At 39.8% G+C, this 15,918-nt stretch overlaps 1 protein-coding gene and 1 pseudogene across 10 annotated transcripts in view; one reads left to right on the top strand and one right to left on the bottom strand.

Annotated features, from left to right (window-relative positions):
- DENND1A (DENN domain containing 1A) overlaps positions 1-15,918 on the top strand; it is a 553,926-nt gene that overhangs the window by 236,550 nt on the left and 301,458 nt on the right. The gene's annotated exons all lie outside the window — the stretch shown is intronic.
- LOC118926714 (U6 spliceosomal RNA) lies at positions 12,887-12,987 on the bottom strand (annotated as a pseudogene).

Genomic DNA, 15,918 nt, shown 5'->3' with positions numbered 1-15,918 from the left:
TTAATTGACCATATATGCTGGGGTTAATATCTGGACTCTCTATTTTGTTCCACTGGTCTATGGGTCTGTTCTTGTGCCAGTACCAAATTGTCTTGATGAGAGCTTTGTAGCAGAGCTTCATTGAAGTTGGGAAGCGAGATTCCCCCCAGCTTTATTCTTCCTCAGGATTGCTTTGTCTATTCGGGGTCTTTTTTGGTTCCATATGAATTTTAGAAGTATTTGTTCCAGTTTGTTGTAGAATGCTATTGGTATTTTGATAGGGATTGCATTGAATTGGTAGATTGCTTTGGGCAGGATGGCCATTTTGACAATATTAATTCTTCCTAACCAAGAGCATGGGATGAATTTCCATTTATTCATGTCCTCTTTAATTTCTCTTAGGAGTGTCTTATAGTTTTCAGGGGATAGGTCTTTCACCTCCTTGGTTAGGTGTATTCCTAGGTATTTTATTCTTTTTGATGCAATTGCAAATGAAATTGTTTTCCTGATTTCTCTTTCTGCTAGTTCATCATTAGTGTATAGGAATGCAACAGATTTCTGTGTATTAATTTTGTATCCCGCAACTTTGCTGAATTCAGATATTAGTTCTAGTAGTTTTGGAGTGGATTCTTTAGGGTTTTTTGTGTACAATATCATGTCATTTGCAGACAGTGACAGTTTGACTTCTTCCTTACCAATCTGGATGCCTTTTATTTCTTTGTGTTGTCTGATTGCCATGACGAGGACCTCCAGAACTATGTTGAATTAAAGTGGGGAGAGTGGGCATCCTTGTCTTATTCCTGATCTTAAAGGAAAAGCTTTCAGCTTCTCACTGTTAAGTATGATGTTGGCTGTGGGTTTGTCTTATATGGCCTTTATTCTGTTGAGGTACTTGTCCTCTATACCCATTTTGTTGAGAGTTTTTATCATGAATGGATGTTTAAAGGCAGATTAGTTTTGAGACAGAATCCATGTTTCCTTCTTTCAACAGGTGTCCTAGCATTTTAGAATTTCTTTTGTTTTGCTTTGCATATGAGAATACAAGTCAACTTATTTTACTTAAGAAAATCTAGTTTAAAGCATAGATATTAACTTCTAGCTTAATAAAAATGAGGCTCTGTAGTGGACACTATGAAAAGCGATGACATTTTGTGCATTTTTACTCTTAGACAACTAAATAAGAAAATAGTTTCTGGGAAAATAGCAGCAGCTTTTACCTTCATTGTAGTTCCTTCAGTGGCTCTGTACTATCTCCTGCTCGTGTTTTATTGTTGTATACCATATATACTTAGAGTACAGCCAGGTAGAGAGAAGCTATCATGACTTAATACTTTTAATATTCAGTATCCCTTTTAATTCTGATGACAACTGTATAAATTGCTGATAACAACACTGAGCTTTAGTGTGACAGGGACCTGACAAAGGTTCGAAAGCTGTTCGGAGGGCATGAGTTGAACATAGGCCCTTGATCACCAGAATCCTTGGTCTTCCCCACTCTCCTCTCCAAGAGGGTCTTCTCCAATTTTATTACTTCATGGAGCTAATTTTTTTGGGTGATGGGAATCCTTTGAGAATGTTACTAAAACCTCAGGAACTATCTCCAAAATATGTCTTTGGATGTCCTGGAAAATTTAATAGATACTAAATGTTTTAACTGAACCCCTTCTTTGATCCTAGGTTAAAAATCTCTATTGAAGATCTCTTCTTTACACAGTTTTTTCCCAGATGTCAAGAACCACCCAAGTACTGTATTCTCTGCAATGATGCTTGGACACATTTGGCACTACCTGTCATGGCTGCTTGCATATGGGCAGCTGGTAGAAGCTGGGTCCTTCTACTCTCTTCGTTCATTCTTTCATGCTTTGTGCTGGGTCCTGAGGGTGCAGCTGTGAATGAAGCCCTATCCATGTCTTCAAGGGCTGCTTCATGGTCTAGTGCCTATTGGAAACTTTAGCCAATGGCTAAAGTTCATTCAGATGATACACGGAGTCATGGAAGAATCTGGATTTGTAGCCGGAGTTGGCTTAAATCTTAGGCAACTTATTATTGAATTATCCTAGGCCTTTGTGTAAAGAGCATAATGATGATAACACCTACCTTACGTTATTTCTAAGTGAGAGCTTTTCTTGGTAAAAATGTTTGTTTCCAGAAATTTAGTTCCTATAAAGTCTTAAGAAGAAGCATTTTTTAGACTAAGCTTTCAATAAAGTTTAGTCATTATTAGAAATTAAAACGTTTTATTTAATAGATATTTGAGGGTGCATCAGTACTGTGAGGACCTGTTAATGGAGACGGACATATAAGAAATGTCATGGCAACACAAACTTTGATACTTAAGCTCTGTATTCAGTACTATTCAGCAAGATTTTACTGAAAAATTGTGAGTAGAAATTACATTTGTGCAGTTTTTCTTGCTAAAAGCTGCACTTGTTTTTTATTTTGTCTTTTGCTGTTTACCTGTTAGAATCCAGTTTATAAGTGACCACATAGGTATTTCCTCAGGAAGAAAACTGCCTCAAGACTTCCATGGCATAATTTGTGACAGGATTAAGTTATGCCACCTTTGAAGTCAGCCACAGCCTGAAAGCACAAGAAGTTGTTTACAAAGGAGCCCATCGATTCTCCCTCTTTCTCTGGAAGCATCCAAGCAGTGAGACTCACACAATCTGTTTGGCATGGTGGCTGCTCTCAGCTGGCCTGGGGCCCTCCTGCTGCTGGGCAGAGGGAGGATGCGCCAGTGCTCTGCTTGTAGCTGAGCAGAGCCTGCCTGCAGATCTGCTTGTGCTTAACTGGGGCCTTGCAACTGTGTACCACAGCCTGCTGGATTCGTTGTAATATCTTTTCCTTAATATTTTCCATCTGGCCAACAATGACCTATAGGGACAGACACAAACCAAGATTTGAATTTTGAGGAGTGTGATGCTAAAAGGCTTCCAAATCACACTCTAGAACCTGTAGTCATGGGCAGCTGCCTTTGCATACTGGAGCAAAGGAAACTTGTTCTCAAGTTGGTTTGCAAAGCATTCAGTCACATCAAAGACCTGAGCCATTCAGCTTTTAAGTGTCTTAAAAGGCTTTGTAAATTCTGTCTCTGAATGTTGCTGAATTTTAGCATTTAACTCACAATTATACTACTAATATTGAAACTTTTTAAGCAAAAATGCAATGAGGGTCATGAAAGAGTTTCATATTTAACTTCTGAATTTTTAGCTATATCCAAAGCTTTAACACTTAATGCGGCTTGGGGCTTAATTGGTGTCATTGCTCTCTGAATGGCACTACAACTGCAGGGACATTTTACTATAAACTTAGAACTCATTGAACGTGAGTTTTCAAAATTGAGTAAAAGTTGCCTCTGAATCTGTCTTTGCTAGGAATTTTCCTGAGGATGCCTTTGTTAATGGCTTTTGAGCCAGTTTGAAAGTTTCATGGTTTTGAGTCATTAGAAGCCCATTTAGAGTATTACTCAAAATAGAGTGCAAGTTCAGATTTGACAATTTGATATCAGCTATCAGAGAACTTTGGGATAGTTTTTTTTTTATAGCTTGATTCTTTTAGGAATTGCTAATCATCTTATTCTTTTATTCTTAGATACATTCATTAGACTAAGAAAGGTGAGTTGCTCCTCCCTTATTTAGAGGACAGACCTGTGCCCAGAGAGGTTATGATCTGGCTTCTGTGGCACAGCCTTGGAGAAAAGACTGGGGAGTCCTGGCCAGACATTTTGATGCTCAGAGCTCAAGTCCATGCTGCCACCTCCTGTCTGCATCTTAGCTTTCATTTTAAATCAACTGGGCTTTTCTGAAGTTGGCTCAGTGAATATTTTTGCAATTTTATGCTCCTCTGTCTTCTCTCCCCTTTCTCCCTTTTGCTCCATCTCCTCCCCCTCACTCCAGGTGGTTAACTCTCAGTGCTAGAGTTGAAGACAGATTTGGCCAGGAGCCAGCATTGAGAATGCAGTGTTTATTTTTCAGTACCACTAAAGGATGAAATTCATACCAAAGTCTCATTAGGAAAATTTAGGTGTGTGTGGTTTTAGAAGTTGATTAGATGTTCCATGTGTGATCTGGATCCTCCCTCTCTTCATTCTCCTCGGATGAGTGGTGCTTGTTTTATATTGTGGCTCTCAATTTCCAGTCTAGGGTTAGACTGAGAAGTGTAGCTTAATTGGAGCAACTCAACTGACTTGAAAAATGGGAGTGAGCATCAACTGCTAAGACTACAGAGGTTAGACTAGTTCAGTGCCTTTGAGAAGAAGAAGCAAGGAAGCAAGGAGAATTTGAAATTTTCTTTTTTAACATTCAGGGCAGCAAAGAGAGATTGTTCTAGGATATGATTAGTGTTAGTTATAGTCCATTCATTCATTCAGCAAACGTTGGTTCATTTACTGCATTCTGCAAAGCAGGTCATATAGAGATGAGGTGTTTTTGTGGTAGGTATATAAAGGAGCAAAGCCCCGAGGGTAGTAGGAAGTGAGGTGAGACTGAAAGGGCAGGTGAGAAGGCTACCTGGGAGGAGCAGAATTGGATAGCAGAGGCAGGGGCCCAGAACCAAGGGAGCGTGGTGACTCTGCAGAGTGGCAAGTCATGCAGTGTGTATGGATCAGAGTGGCTCTGCAGGACTAGAGAGCAAGGACCTCACATGCCATGTTGTGGCTTTTGGACTTGAACCTGAAGTCAGTGAAGAGTGACCTGGAGAATCTTAAGTAAGGGAGTGACACAATCAGATTTGTGGGTAAGAAAATCATTTTGGTTCCAGCTTGGAGGAGTGAGTTATAGGTCAGGAGAGAAGCTGTGGGGATCTGTGTTAGGGCAGAGAAGGGAGGGAAGAGTTGAGTTGGGAGACAGTAAGTAAGCTTGCAGTCTAAGGCAAAAGACAGTTCTTAGTTATACACTTAGAAAGTATAATTTATAATCTTAAAGTCTTGAAATCTTATAGTCTGAAAGTCCTGTTTTTTGTAGTTAAATCCCTAGCGTTTTGCCTTTTAAATGCTCATTGGATGTTTGTTGAATGAATAAATGCCATTTCTTTTGGGCAAAGGTGGCTGGTTTAGTCTTCTGATTTCATTTTGCTTAAACTAGTATTGTTTGTGTTCCTAAATGTATACTCACAACCCATAGAACCGAGGCAACCCGCACACATATTGGAAGGCAATATATAAGGAAGCCAATCTTGGATTTTAAAACTTGCCAATAATAAGCAAGAATCAGTGGTAAATAGTCATGGACCAAACTATTAAAAAAAAAAAAAGATAAAGTTAATTCTGCCAAGATTAGTCTGGAAAGAGTTTGAATGTATTTTAAATAGCCCTGGTAGTCAGAAAAGTGAGCATTCATACTTGTTGCTGGGCCTACTAAAAAGATTGTATTTGGGTGACTGACAGAATTGGAGGGGCAGTTCCGATCTTTTGCTAGACTGAGCTGGGTCCTCTGCTTTGATGACATTTGAAGTTGCAGGCCCATTAATGAGAATACTTTCATTATTCTCAGACCAATCTTCCTTCCTCTTCTTTTTATCTTTGTTCTTATGGGCCCCCCCTTTGGCCCCTCAGCATGTGCAGACCTTTCTCCATTAAAGAATAAGAATATTTTCCCTTGGAGCTCAGGCCATCTGAGGCAGCTGCCTCTTTTGTCCCCCCCTCCTCTCTTGTTTTAGACTTAGATAAGGGTTGGGGTGAAGGAAACCTTTTTTCTTCTCTTGCCAGCCCACTCCCCCTGCTCTCAGGGACCTTTCCCTGTTTGAATATGTGGTGATTTTGAACTACATTTTGATGTAGAAGGTACACTCTCCAGCTAAAAGTTCCCATATTTACTTGATGATCGTGGTATGGAGGGAACAGTAACTGAATATGCTGTCCGTTTTCAGGATGAGAGTTAAATCACAGCCAGCCTGAGTGGTGGTAGTTGCTGAGGCAGTGTGGCACAGTGAAAGGAGGGCAGGCTTGAAGCCATGGCACTGAGTTTCAGTGTTGCTTTCCTCATTCACCAGATTAATGACTTTGGGCAAATACTTACCTGGGCTGCTTTTTCTTTCTCTTTAAAACAGGAATTAACAATACCACCAAAATCTCATTTGTTATAGGAAATAACAGCTATTACGTGCCAGCTGTGTATTGACACCTACCTAGCAAGTACTCTCTGGAGGGCAGATGTCATCATAATTGTCAACCACAGCAGTGGCAGCCTGGTGCAGTGTGGAGAGAAAGGGCCCAGGAGTCTGGACACAGTTTGACTCTAGCTCAGCTGCATGCTAGCAGTGTGTGTGTAATGCCGAGCAGGGTACTGAGTCTCTGAGAAAACTGAGAGTGGTGATGTCTCCTTCACAGGGCTACTAAAGATAATGAATGAAAGACACTAGTACAGACCTTGGTAAGGTGTGGACACTGATTGTAGTCTTTTGTTACTGTCATCTGGGCTCTCCATTCCAAAAGAATGTTTTGCCAACAAAGCCTCTAATTCCAATGGCAACTCAGTTTGCGCCCCAGGCTGTGACTCCTCTTAATGTTACTGCAGCAAAAGAATGCCCAGAAAATAATCTTTCCAGTGTCCCTCTGGACCTGGAATGTATGAGAATTCAAATGCAAACACGTAATCCTCAACGTGAATCTTTGTTGGAGACTCTTGTTTCAACTGACTTGAGAAATTGCCCCGAGTATGGAAAGGATGTCAGGACTTTAGCCAGAGCTGCAACTATAATCACATTATTTTGCTGCTGCTCAGTGGAGCTAAGAAAGCTTAAGAGTATTACCATCTGGGCAAAGCCAACCAATGGTGAACTGTGAACTGCTTACCAACTTAACAGAAAGTCTTGCTACCTCATTCATTAATTAGGCCTTTATGGCACACCTTCTCTTGGTTGCCTGGTAACCATAATAGCAGTCATTAAATTCTGTCATTTTGTATTAACCCTTTGGCCCTGGGTGGATTGGGAGCCCCCACCTTAACACTAATGCATTTTACATTAGTACCTCTACCTGGGAAATCCCATTCCCTTGACACATAAGCCGTAAAGAACAAATAACCAGAGTCCAAAACCAGAGAATTTCCTTTTTCTCTTCACATTAGTGTATGTGCTTTTAAGGCTTTACAAAATGTATCTGTCAGGATGGAGGCCATTTCCCAATTTGCTGACAGACAGACGTAACATACACCCAGCAAGATGAAAAGACAACTAGCTTCCCAGAAACCAGGAGCCGACTGTGACTTCCGTGGGCTTATGGAGGAAGGAGCCGGTGTGAAAACCAGATGGGAGAGTTGTTAAGAGTTGTAAGTTTCCAAAATTGCCTTTGTAGCTGCTTTGCAAAAACTTGGATTGTACATGCAGAGGGATAGGGGCCATTCCAACAACACACTGTTTGGCATGTAAGTGATGGGTTGGAATGGTGGGGAATAAGCTATGTACTCTGGCAAAAGCTCTGAGGAAGTGGAGTATCCAGAGGGAACCTCCTGGAGGCTATCAAGGGCTCCTGCAATGCTCTGTCTACTAAGTTGTTTAAAATTCTATCAATGTAAACAAGGTGTAAAAGTCCTAAATTAAAATAGGGTTTAGGAATGAAAAATGATATACCCTCTATTCTTGAATGGACTGAGATAGTTTGGGACATGTGCAGTATAAATAAAATAATTTCATTTCACAGAAATACTTATTTTTCTATTATTAGAAGCAATTTAGGTTTTGGTGTTAAACCTAGGTTGGAATCCCCACTCCACCTGGCAGCTGTGTGATCTTGCACAGTTGGCTTTCTTTTTGAGCTATCTTTCCTTACCTGTGAGATGGAGACAGTCATTCCCCTCACAGGATTGTTATAGGGATTAAATGAGTTGCTCTGTATACATCGGTAGTCAGAACTTGACCATAGTATGGACTCCATTTATTTTTCTTAGCAAGCACGTATTGGAACTATTGTGAGTGAGAAGAAACTCCATTCTCATGAAATTCACAGCCATGCTTAGTATCATATCCTTTGTTCCCCAGTTTACCAGTAAGGCCCAGAGAGGATGTGACTAGTCCAAGGTTATCAGATCTGAGAGTATTATCTGGGTCACTTGGCTAATCTGGTGGTCTCCCAATTAAATTTTGTGTATAATGCCACCAAGCATTGCATTTTGGGCTACGATATGACTGTACTCCTTCTTGGTATATTTTAGATAGGTACTTTGGCAGGCACAAGGAAAAGGTGATACCCATTCTCCTTAAAGTTTTCCAAAAAATAGAAGAGGAGGGAATACTCCCAAACTCATTCTATGAAGCCAACATCACCCTAATGCCAAAACCAGGCAAAGACCCCACCAAAAAAGAAAACTACAGACCAATATCCCTGATGAACGTAGATGCAAAAACACTCAACAAAATATTAGCAAACCGAATTCAAAAATACATCAAAAGGATCATACACCATGACCAAGTGGGATTCATCCCAGGGATGCAAGGATGGTACAACATTCGAAAATCCATCAACATCATCTACCACATCAACAAAAAGAGGGACAAAAACCACGTGATCATCTCCATAGATGCTGAAAAAGCATTTAACAAAATTCAACATCCATTCATGATAAAAACTCTCAACAAAATGGGCATAGAGGGCAAGTACCTCAATATAATAAAGACCATATATGATAAACCCACAGCTAACATCATACCAAACAGCGAGAGGCTGAAAGCTTTTCCTCTGAGATCAGGAACAAGACAGGGATGCCCACTCTCCCCACTGTTATTCAACATAGTACTGGAGGTCCTAGCCACGGCAATTAGACAAAACAAAGAAATGCAAGGAATCCAGATTGGTAAAGAAGAAGTCAAACTGTCACTATTTGCAGATGACATGACACTGTACATAAAAAACCCTAAAGACTCCACTCCAAAACTACTAGAACTAATATCGGAATTCAGTAAAGTTGCAGGATACAAAATTAATACACAGAAATCTGTGGCTTTCCTATACATTAACGATGAACTAATAGAGAAATCAGGAAAAAATTCCATCCACAATGGCATCAAAAAGAATAAAATACCTAGGAATAAACCTAACCAAGGAAGTGAAAGACCTATACCCTGAAAACTACAAGACACTCTTAAGAGAAATTAAAGAGGACACTAACAAATGGAAACTCATCCCATGCTCTTGGCTAGGAAGAATTAATACTGTCAAAATGGCCATCCTGCCCAAAGCAGTATACAGATTCGATGCAATCCCTATCAAATTACCAACAGTATTCTTCAATGAACTGGAACAAAAAGTTCAAAAATTCATATGGAACCACCAAAGACCCCGAATAGCCAAAGCAATCCTGAGAAGGAAGAATAAAGTGAGGGGTATCTCATCCCCCAACTTCAAGCTCTACTACAAAGCCACAGTAATCAAGACAGTTTGGTACTGGCATAAGAACAGAGCCACAGACCAGTGGAACAGAATAGAGACTACAAACATTAACTCAAACATATATGGTCAATTAATATATGATAAAGGAGCCATGGACATACAATGGGGAAATGACAGTCTCTTCAACAGATTGTGCTGGCAAAACTGGACAGCTACATGTAAGAGAATGAAACTGGATTACTGTCTAACCCCATAGACAAAAGTAAATTCGAAGTGGATCAAAGACCTGAATGTAAGTCATTAAACCATAAAACTCTTAGAAAAAAACATAGGCAAAAATCTCATGGACATAAACATGAGTGACTTCTTCATGAATATATCTCCCCTGGCAAGGGAAACAAAAGCAAAAATGAGCAGGTGGGACTCTATCAAGCTGAAAAGCTTCTGTACAGCAAAGGCCACCATCAATAGAACAAAAAGGTATCCTACAGTATGGGAGAATATATTCATAAATGACAGACCCGATAAAGGGTTGACATCCAAAATATATAAAGAGCTCACACACCTCAACAAATGAAAAGCAAATAATCCAATTAAAAAATGGGCAGAGGAGCTGAATAGACAGTTCTCTAAAGAAGAAATTCAGATGGCCAACAGACACATGAAAAGATGCTCCACATCACTTGTCCTCAGAGAAATGCAAATTAAAACCACAATGAGATATCAGCTCACACCAGTAAGGATCACCACCATCCAAAAGACAAATACAACAAATGTTGGTGAGGTTGTGGAGAAAGGGGAACCCTCCTACACTGCTTGTGGGAATGTAAACTAGTTCAACCATTGTGGAAAGCAGTATGGAGGTTCCTCAAAATGCTTAAAATAGAAATACCATTTGACCCAGGAATTCCACTTTTAGGAATTTACCCTAAGAATGCAGGAGCCCAGTTTGAAAAAGACAGAATGCACCCCTATGTTTATTGCAGCACTATTTACAGTAGCCAAGAAATGGAAGCAACCTAAGTGTCCATCAGTAGATGAATGGATAAAGAAGAAGTGGTACATATACACAATGGAATATTATTCAGCCATAAGAAGAAAAGAAATCCTACCATTTGCAACAACATGGATGGAGCTAGAGGGTATTATGTTCAGTGAAATAAGCCAGGCGGAGAAAGACAAGTACCAAATGATTTCACTCATATGTGGAGTATAAGAGCAAAGAAAAACTGAAGGAACAAAACAGCAGCAGAATCACAGAACCCACGAATGGACTAACAGTTACTAAAGGGAAAGGGACTGGGGAGGATGGGTGGGAAGGGAGGGATAAGGGCGGGAAAAAGAAAGGGGGCATTACAGTTAGCATGTATAATGTGGAGGGGGTACGGGGTGGGTTCTATAACACAGATAAGACTAGTGATTTTACAGCATCTTACTACACTGATGGACAGTGACTGTGAAGGGGTATGTGGGGGGGACTTGATGAAGGGGGGAGCCTAGTAAACATAATGTTCTTCATGTAATTGTAGATTAATGATACCAAAATAAAATAAAATTAAATTAAAAAAGGAAAAGGTGAAGTGAAAAGTAGCCAAATTCACTCACCAAGTACATGTTATTTTTATCACACTTAAAAACTAGATTATGCATTTGCATTTATGGCTTATGTGATTATAGTAAGATGGGCCCCACTTAAAAATATTGGCATAGTTGAAGAAGTGTACATAAACATTTATTCCTCATGCCTCTGTCCCACTAAGAATGTATGTGATAATAAGAGCATGTGGGATTTTAAGTGGCTACTGTTTGTGAACAAAGCAGTAACTTCCCTGAAGGAGTTTTGTGAATTGGGAGAACTCACAAAGGCAATTAATTTTGTTCTTCGGAGCAGTGCCTCCACTGCGTTCGTTTGTACTTCATGCAAACTTAAATTATAACCCAGGAGCCAGTCCTACCATGATCCGATTTGATACTTAGTTTTGATTTTATTAGTAGTTGTCTTTAATAGATGTCTTGTCATGTAGGTTTCCTGATTATTAGTAATTTAAATAGGCTCTGAGAATGAAAGGAAACCACAGGCAGGAAACTGATGGACTGTGACTACAGTGGTCTTCCAGCTTTCAAGGCAGCTGTGATGCCTCGACAGGCTCCCTCCTCTCCCCCCATTCTCCCTTTTAAGGCTGTGAACACTCTTTCAGCTAATGCTGAAAATGAGAGCTTAGTACTGTCACTGTGTGGGAACCGTTAAAAGCAAATGGGTATCATAAGTGTTCTTTCCTCTTTGAAGGTGTTGTCCATGGGTCTATTCTCCACTTGATTGGATCTAATTTGACCCAGGAGTAGAGATCTGTGAAGATGCTAACTGAAAAACAATGCGTGTAAAAGTAATTTCCCTTGTTTGTATGCTGTGCCTTCCCACCACTCTCTAGAATTGCTTATAGTGTTTTTGTGAAGGGAGTAGGTGAAGATTTGCTTTTCTCTGCTATGCTTTTGGTAGTAGCCAAGATCATATTTATCCTAAAAGAGGCTGCTCCCTGGAGTGCTCCAAAACAGTACAAGTCATACTCTTAAGGGGCATTTGTTGTGGCTTTAAGATCCAGTGTCTGGAGCATGAATTTCCCAGAGCTCCAGTCCTATAGTTGTTGGCTGTGGAATCTGGTACCTTAGCTTAGTTTTAGCTTATTTTAAACCCAGAAATTTTCTGCCTAACATCTAAAAACCAACGCTAGGTAATTTGCTAAATGATTCTACTCACTCACTGATTAAGCATGTATTAAGTATCTACCTTATTCAGGCACTTAGGTAGGTTGAGGAAGTTATTTGGGTGACTGACTGAATGAAGAATGAAGAACTGCCTTCTCTCTGTAGGCAGCTCAGAGTCCCTTATGGGATGGTCTGACCAAGGCAGTTTTCATAGGAGTGAGTTTTAGAACATCATGCCAGTGTGATAGCTGTCAACCCAGGGTCTCAAGCCTCAGAGGTACTTTTTGTAACAATTTTGTATTCTCATTCTCTTGCTAATTCAGAAAAGTTAAATGCTAAACAAATGCATTTTAGAAGCGAGTGAAAAATAATTTTTAAGAAGTCAGTGAAATACGTTACTGAGAATTGTTTGTTTCTGGCCACCAACCTGTGGACTCTTATGGAAAAAGACCTAGAAGGGAATCCATTTCAATTTATCTGTTCCCCGAATTCTCCCCATTGTTTTATAGTCATGGTAGTGTTCAGGCATGTGAAATTGTGCTGCTTCCTTCATGCCACTCATGACTCTCTTAAAAGCTCTGAGAGCCACCCCCACCCCTTCGCCCCAACCTGGTGGTGGACAGCGTGGCCTGAAGGAAGCCACCTGCACACTTTCTCAGCCAACCTCACCACAGGGGCTGGTGTCTGTGACTGAAGCAGAGTCAGTTAACATGCAAGAGGACAGCAACCAGTCCCAGGCTGCCAGAATGACTTTTTTTGAAGTGTTCAAGGTTAAGTGCTCATCACCACCACTCAGAGTATCCAGCTAGCTGCATATTGTCCAGCATAAAATGCCGTTACTTTGTCTTCCCTTTACTTGACCAATGCTAGCATGTCTGCCAGACAAGAATATCTCTAATAATACACATTAATTTTGCTCAGGGGCCATGCTAATCTTCTCTGTATCGTTCCAATTTTAGTATATGTGCTGCTGAAGCAAGCGCCACCTTAATTTTGAAGTATGTTTAGATGGCTTTTGTTTGTAAGTCAGTTGGTCTAGCTTCATGTAAAGGGACATCATTTTGTGATTTTTTTTTTTAAACCTCCCCTCCCTATATGAAAAGGCATAATGGCAAAGTCACACATCTCGAGTCAAATCACAACTCTTCATTAATGAACTCTGTGTCTCTGGGCAAGATATTTCACTTCCAAATTTCAGTTTAGAGATAAAACATAGTTAACTGATTCATATCCTCTCATTATTAAGAGAATTACATATAATGTATATAAGAATAATTGGCATATTGTGATGTTTAGGATCGTTTAGTCTTCTTCATATTCTCACTCTTTCCCTTCATTTTAAGATTTATTCATTTTATTTACCCTGGTTTGTAGGAAAACTGTATACTTGTAAATGCCGTAATAAGGAGTTTGTGTAGAGGTATGATGAAAAGCCCAAAGGCCTGTGGCCTTACTTGTATGAACAGTTGCTGTGGAGAAATGGAAATACTTTTCTGAATTGACCTAAACCAGTGGTCCTGTACTCTAATCTCTGATTCCCAGATGATAACAGATGTCTCTTAAGTGATTCCAGGTGTTCTGAACATAGAGGAATCTCTTATCTGCCACTTCCACTCCTTAGAGTTCCTTTATACTGCCTCTTTAGTAGTGTTTGAAGGATCAGGATTCCTTGACAGCTGTTGGAACTCTAACTCCTGACTTGAAGGGACGCTGCTTTCAGTCCTTAGGTGATCTCCAGACTTTCATGCTGTACTGTTTGATTTGGGCCCACATGCCAAATAGTTTTAATATGTTCTTTTTTATGAAACAGATTTTGTCATGTCCAGGAGATTTCCTGCTGGTAGCAGCTCTAACTTTTTCTCACCATCAAGGCATTCCCTGCCCCTTGTTAACTCTCTGCCAGGGATTTTCTGCATACTTCTGTTCACAGTATTCATGTTGGCATCCTGTAGGCTATGACACCTTCCCTAACCACCTTCAGAATTCAGTACTCCCTGTTCCATAATTTGAAATGTCTTATGCATACTTGTAGTTTCATTATTTTATAAAATATAATAAGAATTTTAGAAATTTTATAAAACTGGTGTTTCATGTTTACTTTGGGGAAATTCTCATTTGTCAAATCCAAGCTTTACTTCTGTAGCAGGAGCTGAGGTATTTAGGAGGTAGAAATTTCTGTCAATTAAATAGGATGGACATTTGGAAGGCAGAATGATGTAGTTACAGTGTTAAACTTGATTTCTTATCCTCTGCATTTTAATAGCTTTATGATCTTGGGCAAGTTACTTTTCCTTCTGAGTTTTCTCATATTAGGTTATGTTCATATTGTTTTTATCTTCTCCTAAATCCAGTTAAAAGAAGGGGAGTGGAAGTATTGGCTTTAGATGGAGAAGATACAGACACTTCCTGTGTTTCAGCAGAGGGGGAGGATGAAAGGGTGGGTATGGATCTGTGTATACACCTGGCGTCTGGCCCATGTAGTTTCATCATGGTAGTAGTAATGGCTCATATTTATGACATACTTACCCTGTGCCAGGTACCATTCTAAATGTGTCAAATACACTTATTTAACTTCCATAACAACCCTGTGAAGTTGGTAGTACTCATCCATATTTTAGAAATGAATAAATGGGAGCACAAAGTGGTTAAGTAACTTAACCAAAGGGCAAAGCTAGAGTAAAGGTCATGGGTGAATCTGGTTCCAGAGTCCACACGTATAGTGGTACTTACTAAATGTTTACTGAATGAATGTGTTGTTGGAAAGTTGAGGCAACTCCTGTCTGTTAGCTTCTAGTTTCTTGATGAAGTACATGGGAAGATCAGATACTGAGAGTGAGGAAGTGTGTATGGAGATGAGGTGTTTGAGTGACGAATGGAGATTTAAATAGTTGGGTAGACTGCCTAGTGATAAAAGAATTACTGGAAATGTTGAAGGCATAGTTGATACTGCAGACTTTATAAATATAGACATTTTAGAGGTATGTTTGTGGGGTATTTTTTCCACATATCACTCTAAATATAGGCACAGAAAAGGTAAATAGTTGGATTCCTTCAGGGATAAGACCTTTCCATATATATGTGTTGAGAGGAAAAGAGACATGGGCCTTTCAGGTTCCTGAAATGATGGACCACATAACTAAGCTGGATACGGCAGGAATAAAGAAAGGTGCATCTGATAAATGGGGAGAATGAAGAGACTATCAGTGATAAGGGTGAAGAGCAGGTATGGTAGGAGATGTAAGATGAGCAAACACCTGGGATAGGAAACTAGGATCAGAATTAGGAAGAACTAATTAGTGATTTCAGAGGCTGAGCAGGTTTGGCAATGGGGGAAGGTCATGGGGAGACTAACAGAGGAGGTGGCTGAACAGTAAAGAAGCTGCCAGAAAATTGTGGGTCATTGAAACACCTGAAAGAACAGGGTGTTGGATGTCTGCCCTTGTCAAGTGTGCAAATAGTATTTCTGCTTTTAGGTAGCATTTCACGGTAGCAGTGTAGTTGGAAGGCATAACTTAATCAACTTATATATAAATGTGGATGTGTATTTGTTTATTCCTTTTCATATAAACATTCTCAAGTACACGTTACTCATCCAAGTAGATGGGGAAGATAATTTGAAATGATCTCTTCCAAGGTCTTTTAGTTATATTTTAGGGAGTGTGAGGTGTCCCTAGCAACATTAAAAAAAAACAGAATTTCTTACAAATGCTGGTGAGGATGTGGAGAAAGGGGAACCCTTCTACACTGCTGGTGGGAATGTAAATTAGTTCAACCGAAGTGGAAAGCAATGTGGAGATTCCTCAAAAAACTAAAAATACAAATACCATTTGACCCAGGAATTCTACTCCTAGGTAGGAATTTACCCAAAGAAAACAAGATCACAGATTCAAAAAAACATAGGCACCGATATGTTT

Source organism: Manis pentadactyla, chromosome 3, assembly GCF_030020395.1.
Source record: "Manis pentadactyla isolate mManPen7 chromosome 3, mManPen7.hap1, whole genome shotgun sequence".
In the NCBI taxonomy this organism is placed as follows: Eukaryota; Metazoa; Chordata; class Mammalia; order Pholidota; family Manidae; genus Manis; species Manis pentadactyla.
The sequence above is the reverse complement of the archived record's forward strand: the minus strand, read 5'-3'. Positions and strand labels throughout refer to the sequence as shown.